This window comes from Bufo bufo, chromosome 4 (assembly GCF_905171765.1).
Source record: "Bufo bufo chromosome 4, aBufBuf1.1, whole genome shotgun sequence".
NCBI classification, from domain to species: Eukaryota; Metazoa; Chordata; class Amphibia; order Anura; family Bufonidae; genus Bufo; species Bufo bufo.
The window spans coordinates 298,327,433-298,339,924 of NC_053392.1; positions in this window are offsets into that span (position 1 = coordinate 298,327,433).

The following is a 12,492-nucleotide window of genomic DNA, read 5'->3' on the forward strand; positions in this document are numbered from 1 at the left end:
AGGAAAGAATTCAACCAATACTGCAAACAGTTGACTAATAAAGTCTGCTTTTCTGTTATACCTGGACAGACTAAATATCTTCACAGATAAATGGTAGATAATTTGTGAGACCCCTTTGGAGGCCAATGAACTTCTAGGCAGTGATGGCCAGTTTGCAGTGTTCGCCGACGAACACATGCGATCTGCCATCTTTATTCCCAGGACTTACCTCTGCATCGCCGGACTTGGGAATAAAGATGACAGATCGCATGTGTTCGTCGGTGAACACTGCAAACTGGCCATCACTGCTTATACAGTAGGTGCTTTAATTACATGTTTGCAGACAAATTCTAGAATTATTATTATGCTCATCAGCTGATTAGCAAAGGGGCCATGGGTAAGTAAACAGCTGCATTTCCATTGGATATCGTTTTTCTAGATCCAATCAAATTGATCCTTTCATTTTTCTAGCAAGCAATAAAATTGATCCTTTCACTTTCCAAAGGAGCTCAGAAAAATGAAATGTGGAATTTGATTGATTGCTATAGGTAACTAAGTTAGTTTTCCTTTCCACCTGCTCCCAGTGAATAGTGAAGTGCCTTTTGAACTTATTTCAAAACCGTGCCTGAGGTATTGTTCTTTTGTTTCCTGGTCACAGTTTCTTTTTTTTGTTTACATATGTGAACTGAAACTAGCAGTTCATACATGAAGATTAGTGTTGTAAGTCTTAATTCGGTATTGACACTTTAATTTATGATGCATTTGTATGTGGTGTGGCCATTTGAGATTTGTAACCATTCCAGGGGGGGGGGAGGCTAAATTTTAGGGAATCTAATAATGGAAAAACTTCATGTTATGTTGGTGAGGGACGTGATGACGTAGAGTCGGCTGCGTCACACTCCTCCTCCTCTCCTCTTGCAACGCCACGCTTGGGCCTGCCTGCTGGCTGAATCGTGGAACGCTGTGTGCCGGTCTGAGCTGATGGGTGCAGGTGGGAGGAAGCGCCCTGAACTGAAGTGCTCCGGACGGCGCTCCTGCTTGTGTCTGGCTGCCTCTTGTCCTCCCTACCGCTGGCTCCTGTACTAGGAGGTTTGAAAGAAAAGAAGAAGAAAGGAAAAAAAAAAAAAAAGAGGAGGGAGAGAAGAAAAAAGAAGACAGTGGGAAGGAAAAAAATTGGGCCCTAAGCAAAATAGGCGCTCAGTGGATCTTTCAAAACAGGCCAGAAGCATCTAGAGTCAGCCAAAATTGATCAGTTCCTGAAATACCCCAACGTAATGACAAGAGTAGGGGCAGGTCAGAAAGGGATACCTGGCTCTAATGTTAAAAATGGTGCTGGAACCAGAGCCGAAGAATCGGTGGATGATTATTCCCAGGAAGAAGGGATGGCGGGAGAGGTCATAAATGTTCTGCCTACTCCTGAATCTGCCCCACTGAAAGAAATTTTAGTGGCGGTTAAAAAAAATAGAGAGCTAATTCAAGATATTTCCTTGCAGCTGGGAACAATCCAGACCGATGTGATGTTGATAAGGGAAGATGTCTCAAAGATAGGAGACAGAGTTACAACTATTGAAAAATCTGTGGGGGTGTTGGAGAACGAAGCTAAAATATTTAAAAATGAAATCTCCACCCTGAGTACGGATACTAATTCCCTTAAAAAAAAAATGATGGATCTGGAGGATAGGTACAGGCGATGCAATGTGAGAATTATAGGTTTACAAGAATAGGACATGTTCTATTTTTTTGCGGAGCCGCGGCCCGGAAGTTTAGGGCCGAAGCCCTGAAGTTCGGGGCCGCACTCCGGAAATGCGGATGTGGAGAGCACATAGTGTGCTCTTCGCATCTCTTCCGGCCCCATAGAGAATGAATGGGTCCGCACCCGTTCCCGATATTGCGGAACGGATGCGGACCCATTTGCGGACGTGTGAATGGACCCTAATACTAATACAGGTGCCGTATAATTTTCTGCGCTTTCATCTGTCTTTAGTATATTGTGTTCTATTTGTCTATTTGGAGACTACCTAGTCTATCAACTTGTTTCTCTAATAGGTACTATACTGTCATTTAAAAAGGTGCAACTATCATTTGTAGTTCTTAATCTGTTGAGAAGTTTTCAATAAAGGATTGCCATTTTTTTTAATGTTTGTCACCTTTGTTTTTTTTACTTTTTACCTCCACTAATTCCAGTCTTATACATTTTTTTTTAACTGGAGATTCACGTCAGAGGGTTGTGGACACTGGTTTCAACCAATATGACAATAAGCATCTCTTCGCTACCAGTAGGAAGAGGTGTACTATCGATGGAATATGTTGTTGGGATGCGTCATTTTAAAATATACATTGCATTGGTGAGTCTAAGAGTTGTACAGTAGATATAAAAAGTCTACACACCCCTGTTAAAATGTCTGGTTTCTGTGATGTAAAAAAATTAGACAAAGATAAATCATTTCATAACTTTTTCCACCTTTAATGTGACCTTCAAACTGTACAACTCAATTGAAAAACAAACTGAAATCTTTTAGGTAGAGGGAAGAAAAAATATAGAAATAAAATATGGTTGCAAAAGTGTGCACACCCTTAAACTAATACTTTTTTGAAGCACCTTTTGATTTTATTACAGCACTCAGTCTTTTTGGGTATGAGTCTATCAGCATGGCACATTTTGACTTGGCAAGATTTGCCCACTCTTCTTTGCAAAAACACTCCAAATCTGTCAGATTGCGAGGGCATCTCCTGTGTACAGCCCTCTTCAGATCACCCCACAGATTTTCAGTCAGATGCAGGTCTGGGCTCTGGCTGGGCTATTCCAAAACTTTCATCTTCTTCTAGTGAAGCCATTCCTTTGTTGATTTGGATGTATGCTTTGAGTCGTTGTCATGCTGAAAGATGAAGTTCCTCTTCATGTTCAGCTTTCTAGCAAAAGCCTGAAGGTTTTGTGCCAATATTGACTGGTATTTGGAACTGTTCATAATTCCCTCTAGCTTAACTAAGGCCCCAGTTCCAGCTGAAGAAAAACAGCCCCAAAGCATGATGCTGCCACCACCATGCTTCACTGTGGGTATGGTGTTCTTTGGTGATGTGCAGTGTTGTTTTTGTGCCAAACATATCTTTTGGAATTATGGCCAAAAAGTTCCACCTTCGGTTTCATCAGACCATAGCACCTTTTCCCACATGCTTTTGGGAGACTTCAGATTTGTTTTTGCAAAATGTAGCCTGGCTTGGATCTTTTTCTTCGTAAGAAAAGGCTTTCGTCTTACCACTTTACCCCATAGCCCAGACATATGAAGAATATGGGAGATTGTTGTCACATGTACCACACAGACAGTATTTGCCAGATATTGCTGCAGCTCCTTTAATGTTGCTGTAGGCCTCTTGGTATCCTCCCAGACCACTTTTCTTCTCGTCTTTTCATCAATTTTGGAGGGACGTCCAGTTCTTGGTAATGTCATTTTTGTGCCATATTTTCTCCACTTGATGATAACTGTCTTCACTGCGTTCCATGGTATATCTAATGCCTTGGAAATTCTTTTGTACCCTTTTCCTGACTGATACCTTTTAACAATGAGATCACTCTGATGCTTTGGAAGCTCTCTGTGGACCATGGCTTTTGCTGTGGGATGCGACTAAGAAAATTTCAAGAAAGACCAACTAGAGCAGCTGAACTTTATTTGGGGTTAATCAGAGGCACTTTTAATGATGGTAGGTGTATGCTGACTCCTATTTAATATGATTTTGAATGTGATTGCTTAATTCTGAACACAGCTACATCCCCAGTTATAAGAGGGTGTGCACACTTATGCAACCACATTATTATTATTTTTTTTTTTTTTTTCTTCCCTCCACCTAAAACATTTTGTTTTTCAATTGAGTGGTACAGTTTATAGGTCACATTAAAGGTGGAAAAAGTTCTGAAATGATTTATCTTTGTCTCATTTTTTTTACATCACAGAAACATGACATTATAACAGGGATGTGTAGACTTTTTATATCCACTGTATATGCAGTTTGTCTCGCTGTAGATTGCGTGATTGTTTCCAGTATTCGTGTACCTTAGGGCATTGCCAAAGGCCATGGAAGAGGTCAGTGTTTTCTAAGTGACATTTGGGACAACTAGACAATTTGTCAGTTTTGTCTTTCCTAGCATAAAAGCCATAGATTGCTCTATGAAAAGGGCCAGGGAATGCCCTCCTATCTTATATAATGGAAATAAAGTGTCCTTCTTTTCTGATTTTTCTAAAGAGATCCAAGAAAAGAGACGTAATCTTACCACTGTGAAAAAATGGCTGCAAGAAAGGGACATTAAATACTCCTTTGTCTGCCCAGCGAAACTTTGGACAATATTTAATGGGGAAACTCTTTTTTTTTATACTCCTGGTCTTGTGACAGACTGGCTCGACAGAAATAATATATAGGCACTCGTCATTTAATGTTTTTCCTTTTTTCCTATGGTGGTGTTGTGGGTGGAGGAGAGGGGGAGGAGTGGTCTTGGTTAAGAGATCTGGTGCAGTAATTTGGCGGATCAAGAGATGGGAGGGTGGGAGGCAAAAGAGGGTACGGGGGGTTTGCGATGCGTTTCACAGGTTAATGAAAGAGGGGCTGGGGCTATTGGAAGTTTTCAGGGTTTGGGGCTCTTTTGGTTGATCTAATGTTAGTTAGAATTTTAACTTGGAACGTTCGGCGTCTGGGTGATAAATTGAAGAGACAAGCTGTTTTTGATTTGGTACAGAGACATCTCCCAGCTATTGTTTGTTTGGTGGAGACCCATCTTACTGAGGAGACTTCCCGGCGTGTCAGCAGTGGATGGTCTGCCCAGACTTATCACTCTACCTTCACTAGCTATTCTAGAGGAGTAACAGTTCTTGTACATAGGGCGATTGATTATGTCTGTGAGGCATCCTCAGTTGACAGGCAGGGGAGATGTTTTTTTTATATGGTAAACTTGTTGGAAAACCATGTATCTTGGCCTTTGTTTATATTCCACCTCCCTTCTCCCTATATGTACTTGACTCCTTGTTAACTTTTATGGAGCGATGGCCTGAATGTCTCTCGTTAGTTATTGGGGACTTTAATTGTGTTATTAACTCTATTACAGATAGTTTCTCTATGGGGGGGACTGCCATACTCTTCCCCAGGGGTCGGCCTTAGCCCGATTCTGTCAGGAATCCGGCTTTGTGGACATCTGGGGAAGTTTGGGGCAGGGGAGAAGAGTGTACTCTTGCGTAAGCAAATCTGGAAAATCTATGTGCAGGATAGATCTGGCCTTAATCAACGAAAAATACAGTATATGAGAAATGCAAAACGGATGAAATATGAGGCCAGGTCCCTCTCGGACCATGTGCCTCTTTCCCTTTAGCTATTTATGGCTGAGGATAAATATACGGTAAGACCCCCATTTAGAATAAATCCCTATTGGATGTCGGTAATGGATAATCATGAATTAATACAACAGGAAATTGTGCGCTTTTGGGAGATTAATCATAATTTAGCTAAGACCCAAGTAGTATAGGACGCATTCAAGGCCTTCATGAGGGGAATTTTTGTTAGTAACATCTCTAATTTAAGGAAAGGCTATAGTATCAAGAAGAAGGCTTTAAAAGAAGCAGCGACGGCAGCCATGAATGATTTCTCTAAGAACAAGATAGAAGTAAATAGAAGAGCCATGCACAACGCAAGTTAAGCATATTCTGACTTTTTGCTTGATAAGGCCCAGCAGAGGGTATTTTTTAAGGGCCAGAAATATTTTACTGAATCGGGTCGCCCGGGAAAAATTCTGTCAAGGGTGATCTCTAATCAAGATCCCAAAAAAAACAGATAGGTAGCATCCGTTTAACCACCTCCGGACCGCCTAACGCAGGATCTCGTTCAGGACGCGGCAGCGCTGCGCACAGTCACGCATATACGCGTCATCTCGCGAGACGCGAGATTTGCTCAAAGCCGGCCCGCGCTTGCGCATCGCGGGCCGGCAAAAGTTAAAGAACAATTTCGTCACCAGCCTGCCAGCAACGATAATTGGCTGGCTGGCTGGCGATTTTCAAAAAAACAAATCACAAGCCATATAACAGATCATATTAGTAAATATGATCTGTTATATGGCTTCTCTGCTCCTCTGCTGGTCCTTTTCGTCGGTTGGATCCAGCAGAGGAGCAGACTTCACAGTGAGTAGCACCAACACCACACTTTAGCCCCAGATCACCCCCCTGCACCCCAATTAACCCTTTGATCACCCCTTTGATCGCCCCTGTCAATCACTTAGTGAAAGACAAAAAGTGATCAGTGTAAACTGACACTTTTTTTTTTCACTAGTATTGGCTGTTAGGTTTTAGGATTAGTTTAGGCCCCTTGGTTAGGTAGTTAGCGATCGGTTAGCGCCCAGCCCACCGCAGTCACTGATTCGCTGATTAGCGTATCGCTAATCAGCATTTGTACTTTTATAGTATCTGTAAGTGATCAAAACTGATCACGATCAGATCTATAATTGTATTAGTGTCACCTTAGCTCACCCTCCACCCAAAACGCAGTGTTTGCCCGATCAGGCCTGATCGGTCGCCCACACGTGCGTTCACCCACGCCCGCCCCACCGCAGTGACAAAAAATATATATTTTTTTGATCACTGCACATTCATTTTACACGCACTGCGGCGATAAAAAAATCAGTTTTGATATTTTTCATCAACCGCAGCGGCCTCCGGTACTTCGCTAGCCTCCCCTTTGTAAGACAGGCTTGCTTTTTTTCTTGGGTAGTCTCAGGGAATACCCCTAAATTTAGTAGTCCAAAATGTCAAACAGGGGGTATTCTTCTGAAGAGGCCTACAGGATTCTGACCCAGTCGGATGAGGAATGGGAACCCTCATCTGACGAATCTAGCGGGTCAGAATATGAACCTGTAGAAAGCAGTGGCTCTCTGACCCAAAGTTCGGACGAGGAGGTGGAGGTCCCTGATAGAACCAGGCGTACCCGGCCCCGTGTCGCTAGACCACAGGTTGCGCAGGATCCGCTTCAAGAGCAGCAGAGTGGGGCTGGCGCTGCCGGATCACGTGGTGAGGCATACACCAGCAGCGCAGCCCTCCCTGGACCTAGTACCAGCACTGCCGTACAACATGGTGACGTGGCGAGCACCAGAAGGGCAGTTGAAGCTGGTACGGTGGCACGTGCAGTAGTTACCCCGTCGCAGCCACCGCACAGACAGGCCCGTAGAGCCCCTAGAATCCCTGAGGTGCTGGCAAACCCTGATTGGCAGTCACCAACTTCAGCCGCACCACTAGTTCCCCCTTTCACCGCCCAGTCTGGAGTTCGGGTTGAGACGGCTCAAATCGGTTCGGCCCTGGGATTTTCTGAGCTGTTCTTGACTGCGGAGCTCTTGGACTTAGTCGTGGCAGAGACAAACCGGTATGCCACACAATTTATATCCGCCAACCCGGGAAGCTTTTATGCCCAGCCTTTCCGGTGGAAAGCAGTCCAAGTTTCCGAACTTAAAATTTTTTTGGGCCTTCTCCTCAACATGGGTCTAACTAAAAAGCATGAATTGCGGTCGTATTGGTCCACGAACCCGATTCATCACATGCCCATGTTCTCTGCTGCTATGTCCAGGGCACGATTTGAGGCCATCCTCCGTTTCCTGCATTTTAGCGACAACACCACCTCCCGTCCCAGAGGCCACCCAGCTTTTGACCGGCTCCACAAAATTCGGCCCCTCATAGACCACTTCAACCAGAAATTTGCAGATTTGTATACCCCAGAGCAAAACACCTGCGTAGACAAGTCCCTAATACATTTTACCGGGCGCCTTGGCTTCAAACAATACATCCCAAGCAAGCGTGCCCGGTATGGGGTCAAATTGTATAAGCTCTGTGAAAGGGCCACAGGCTATACCCACAAATTTCGGATCTATGAGGGAAAAGATCAGACCCTGGAGCCGGTCGGTTGCCCTGACTACCTGGGGAGCAGTGGGAAGACAGTCTGGGACTTGGTGTCACCCTTATTTGGCAAGGGGTACCATCTTTATGTGGACAATTTCTACACAAGTGTGGCCCTCTTTAGGCATTTGTTTCTAGAACGGATTTGCGCCTGTGGCACCGCGCGAACTAGTCGCGTGGGCTTCCCCCAACGGCTCGTTACCACCCGTCTTGCAAGGGGGGAGAGGGCTGCCTTGTGTAACGAAGAACTGCTCGCGGTGAAATGGAGAGACAAGCGTGACGTTTACATGCTCTCCTCCATTCACGCAGACACGACAATACAAATTGAGCGAGCAACCCGTGTCATTGAAAAGCCCCTTTCAGTCCACGACTATAATTTGCTCATGGGAGGGGTGGACTTCAATGACCAGATGTTGTCTCCGTATTTAGTTTCCCGCAGAACCAGACGCTGGTATAAGAAGGTGTCTGTATATTTAATTCAATTGGCTCTGTACAATAGTTTTGTTCTCTACAGTAAGGCTGGGAGAACACGATCCTTCCTCAAATTCCAGGAAGAGATCATCGAGAACCTCCTGTATCCAGAAGGTTCCGTGGCCCCAACCACCAGTGTAGTTAGCCGTCTACACGAGCGACATTTCCCCAGTGTCGTTCCTGGTACCTCAACCCAACCGTCACCCCGAAAAAGATGTCGTGTCTGTAGCAGGAGTGGAATAAGGCGTGACACCCGCTATTTCTGTCCTGACTGTCCTGACCACCCTGCCCTATGCTATGGAGAGTGTTTCTGGAAGTACCACACACAGGTACACTTAGCATAGGGATTGCATCTCACAGGACAGGCACACAGGGCTATTAGGGCCCTTTTACTCACAGCTGCTGCAAACCTCTCCTTTCACCTGGGATAAAGTGCATAACGTGCTTCGCCACATCTTTGGGCGATTTGCGCTTTGCACATTGTCCCATGGGGAAGGAGAGGTTTGTTCTATAAAGGTAAAAAAAACTAAACAAAAAACAAATTACCGGTAAGTAAAAAAGTTAACGTTCAGTTAAAAAAGTTAAAAAAAGTTTATATGTTCTGCTCTAAAGTTAATAAATTTATTGCGTTGCGGCCTGGTTTTTTCTTTTTTGTTTTGTTTTTTTTACCTTCCAGGTGGACCAACCGATCGACCAGCTGCAGCACTGATGTGCATTCTGACAGAAGCATTGCGCTGCTGTCAGATTACACGCAAGTCGGTGTATGCGGCGCTGCAAGACGAGATTTCTCCTCTGCAGTAAAAGATACGTTTGCAGAGGCATATGAGCTGAGGAGGTGGCGGTGTTCATATACTTTGGCAAACACTTTGTATATATTAAAAAAAAAATCCCGGCAATGATTTATTCATCCACATCGATTGATGTGAATGGAGAAATCTGGTTTGCCAGGGCATACGAGCTAAGTGGGTATGGATGTTGGGCAGAGCTCCTATGTCCTGTCAGACGCCTTTCCCCTCCTTTTTCTTTTTTTGGCAGAGATTTTTTCATCCACATTGATCGATGCGAAAGAAGAAATCTGTGCCGTTCATTTTTTTCTTTCAGCCCAGAGGCTGAACGAAAAAAAAAAATCTCATTACCCGTATGCTCAATATAAGGAGAATAGCAGAAACTCCTAATGCTGGGCATACATGTAATGATTGCGGAGACCCTCAAATGCCATTGCAGTACAAACACCCCACAAATAACACCATTTTGGAAAGAAGACACCCCAAGGTATTCGCTGAGGGGCATATTGAGTCCATGAAAGATTGAAATTTTTGTCCCAAGTTAGCGGAAAGGGAGACTTTGTGAGAAAAAAAATCAATTTCTGCTAACTTGTGCCAAATTTTTTTTTTTTATATGAACTCGCCATGCCCCTCATTGAATACCTTGGGGTGTCTTCTTTCCAAAATGGGGTCACATGTGGGGTATTTATACTGCCCTGGCATTTTAGGGGCCCCAAAGCGTGAGAAGAAGTCTGGTATCCAAATGTCTAAAAATGCCCTCCTAAAAGGAATTTGGGCACCTTTGCCCACCTAGGCTGCAAAAAAGTGTCACACATGTGGTATCTCCGTATTCAGGAGAAGTTGGGGAATGTGTTTTGGGGTGTCATTTTACATATACCCATGCTGGGTGAGATAAATATCTTGGTCAAATGCCAACTTTGTATAAAAAAATGGGAAAAGTTGTCTTTTGCCAAGATATTTCTCTCACCCAGCATGGGTATATGTAAAATGACACCCCACAGCCTAGGTGGGCAAAGGGGCCCACATTCCCTTTCGGATTTCACAGGTCATTTACCTACTTACCACACATTTGGGCCCCTAGAATGCCAGGGCAGTATAACTACCCCACAAGTGACCCCATTTTGGAAAGAAGACACCCCAAGGTATACATATACCCATGCTGGGTGAGATAAATATCTTGGTCAAATGCCAACTTTGTATACAAAAATGGGAAAAGTTGTCTTTTGACAAGATATTTCTCTCACCCAGCATGGGTATATGTAAAATGACACCCCACAGCCTAGGTGGGCAAAGGGGCCCACATTCCCTTTCGGATTTCACAGGTCATTTACCTACTTACCACAGGTAAATGACCTGTGAATGCCAGGGCAGTATAACTACCCCACAAGTGACCCCATTTTGGAAAGAAGACACCCCAAGGTATACATATACCCATGCTGGGTGAGATAAATATCTTGGTCAAATGCCAACTTTGTATAAAAAAATGGGAAAAGTTGTCTTTTGACAAGATATTTCTCTCACCTAGCATGGGTATATGTAAAATGACACCCCAAAACACATTCCCCAACTTCTCCTGAATACGGAGATACCACATGTGTGACACTTTTTTGCAGCCTAGGTGGGCAAAGGGTCCCACATTCCAAAGAGCACCTTTCGGATTTCACTGGCCATTTTGTACAGAATTTGATTTCAAACTCCTTACCACACATTTGGGCCCCTAGAATGCCAGGGCAGTATAACTACCTCACAAGTGACCCCATTTTGGAAAGAAGACACCCCAAGGTATTCTGTGAGGGGCATGGCGAGTTCCTAGAATTTTTTATTTTTTGTCACAAGTTAGTGGAAAATGATGATTTATTTTTTTTTTCCTTACAAAGTCTCATATTCCACTAACTTGTGACAAAAAATAAAAACTTCCATGAACTCACTATGCCCATCAGCGAATACCTTGGGGTGTCTTCTTTCCAAAATGGGGTCACTTGTGGGGTAGTTATACTGCCCTGGCATTCTAGGGGCCCAAATGTGTGGTAAGGAGTTTGAAATCAAATTCTGTAAAAAAATGACCGGTGAAATCCGAAAGGTGCTCTTTGGAATGTGGGCCCCTTTGCCCACCTAGGCTGCAAAAAAATGTCACACATGTGGTATCTCCGTATTCAGGAGAAGTTGGGGAATGTGTTTTGGGGTGTCATTTTACATATACCCATGCTGGGTGAGAGAAATATCTTGGCAAAAGACAACTTTTCCCATTTTTTTATACAAAGTTGGCATTTGACCAAGATATTTATCTCACCCAGCAAGTTAGTGGAATATGAGACTTTGTAAGAAAAAAAAAGAAAAAAAGAAAAATCATCATTTTCTGCTAACTTGTGACAAAAAATAAAAAGTTCTGTGAACTCACTATGCCCATCAGCGAATACCTTAGGGTGTCTACTTTCCGAAATGGGGTCATTTGTGTGGTGTTTGTACTGTCTGGCCATTGTAGAACCTCAGGAAACATGACAGGTGCTCAGAAAGTCAGAGCTGCTTCAAAAAGCGGAAATTCACATTTTTGTACCATAGTTTGTAAACGCTATAACTTTTACCCAAACCATTTTTTTTTTTACCCAAACATTTTTTTTTGTTATCAAAGACATGTATAACAATAAATTTAGAGCAAAATTTATATATGGATGTCTTTTTTTTGCAAAATTTTACAACTGAAAGTGAAAAATGACATTTTTTTGCAAAAAAATCGTTAAATTTCGATTAATAACAAAAAAAGTAAAAATGTCAGCAGCAATGAAATACCACCAAATGAAAGCTCTATTAGTGAGAAGAAAAGGAGGTAAAATTCATTTGGGTGGTAAGTTGCATGACCGAGCAATAAACGGTGAAAGTAGTGTAGGTCAGAAGTGTAAAAAGTGGCCTGGTCTTTCAGGGTGTTTAAGCCATAGGGGCTGAGGTGGTTAATAGATGGTAGAATTGTTAATGATCAAGAGTTGATAATGATGTTTTTTTTTTAATCATTTTTCAGATTTATATAAAAGCAGATACCAATATTACTGATGAAATGATGGATTCCTATTTAGACGCCATTTCTTTTCCAATTCTTACATATATCCAAAGAGAATCGCTTGAGGTAGATTTCTCCTTACAAGAAGTAGAGGCTGCATTAAAATCTTGTTCTGGCAATTCCTCTCCTGGGTCAGATCGTTTTCCATATGAATTTTACCGTAGATATCGGGAAGTTATTCTCCCTAGCCTACTAAAGGTATTTGTTGATTCCTTAAAGGATAGGATTTTACCAGAGTCAATGACAAAAACTGTAATAACACTAATACTGAAAAAAGGTAAGGATCCTTTGGATT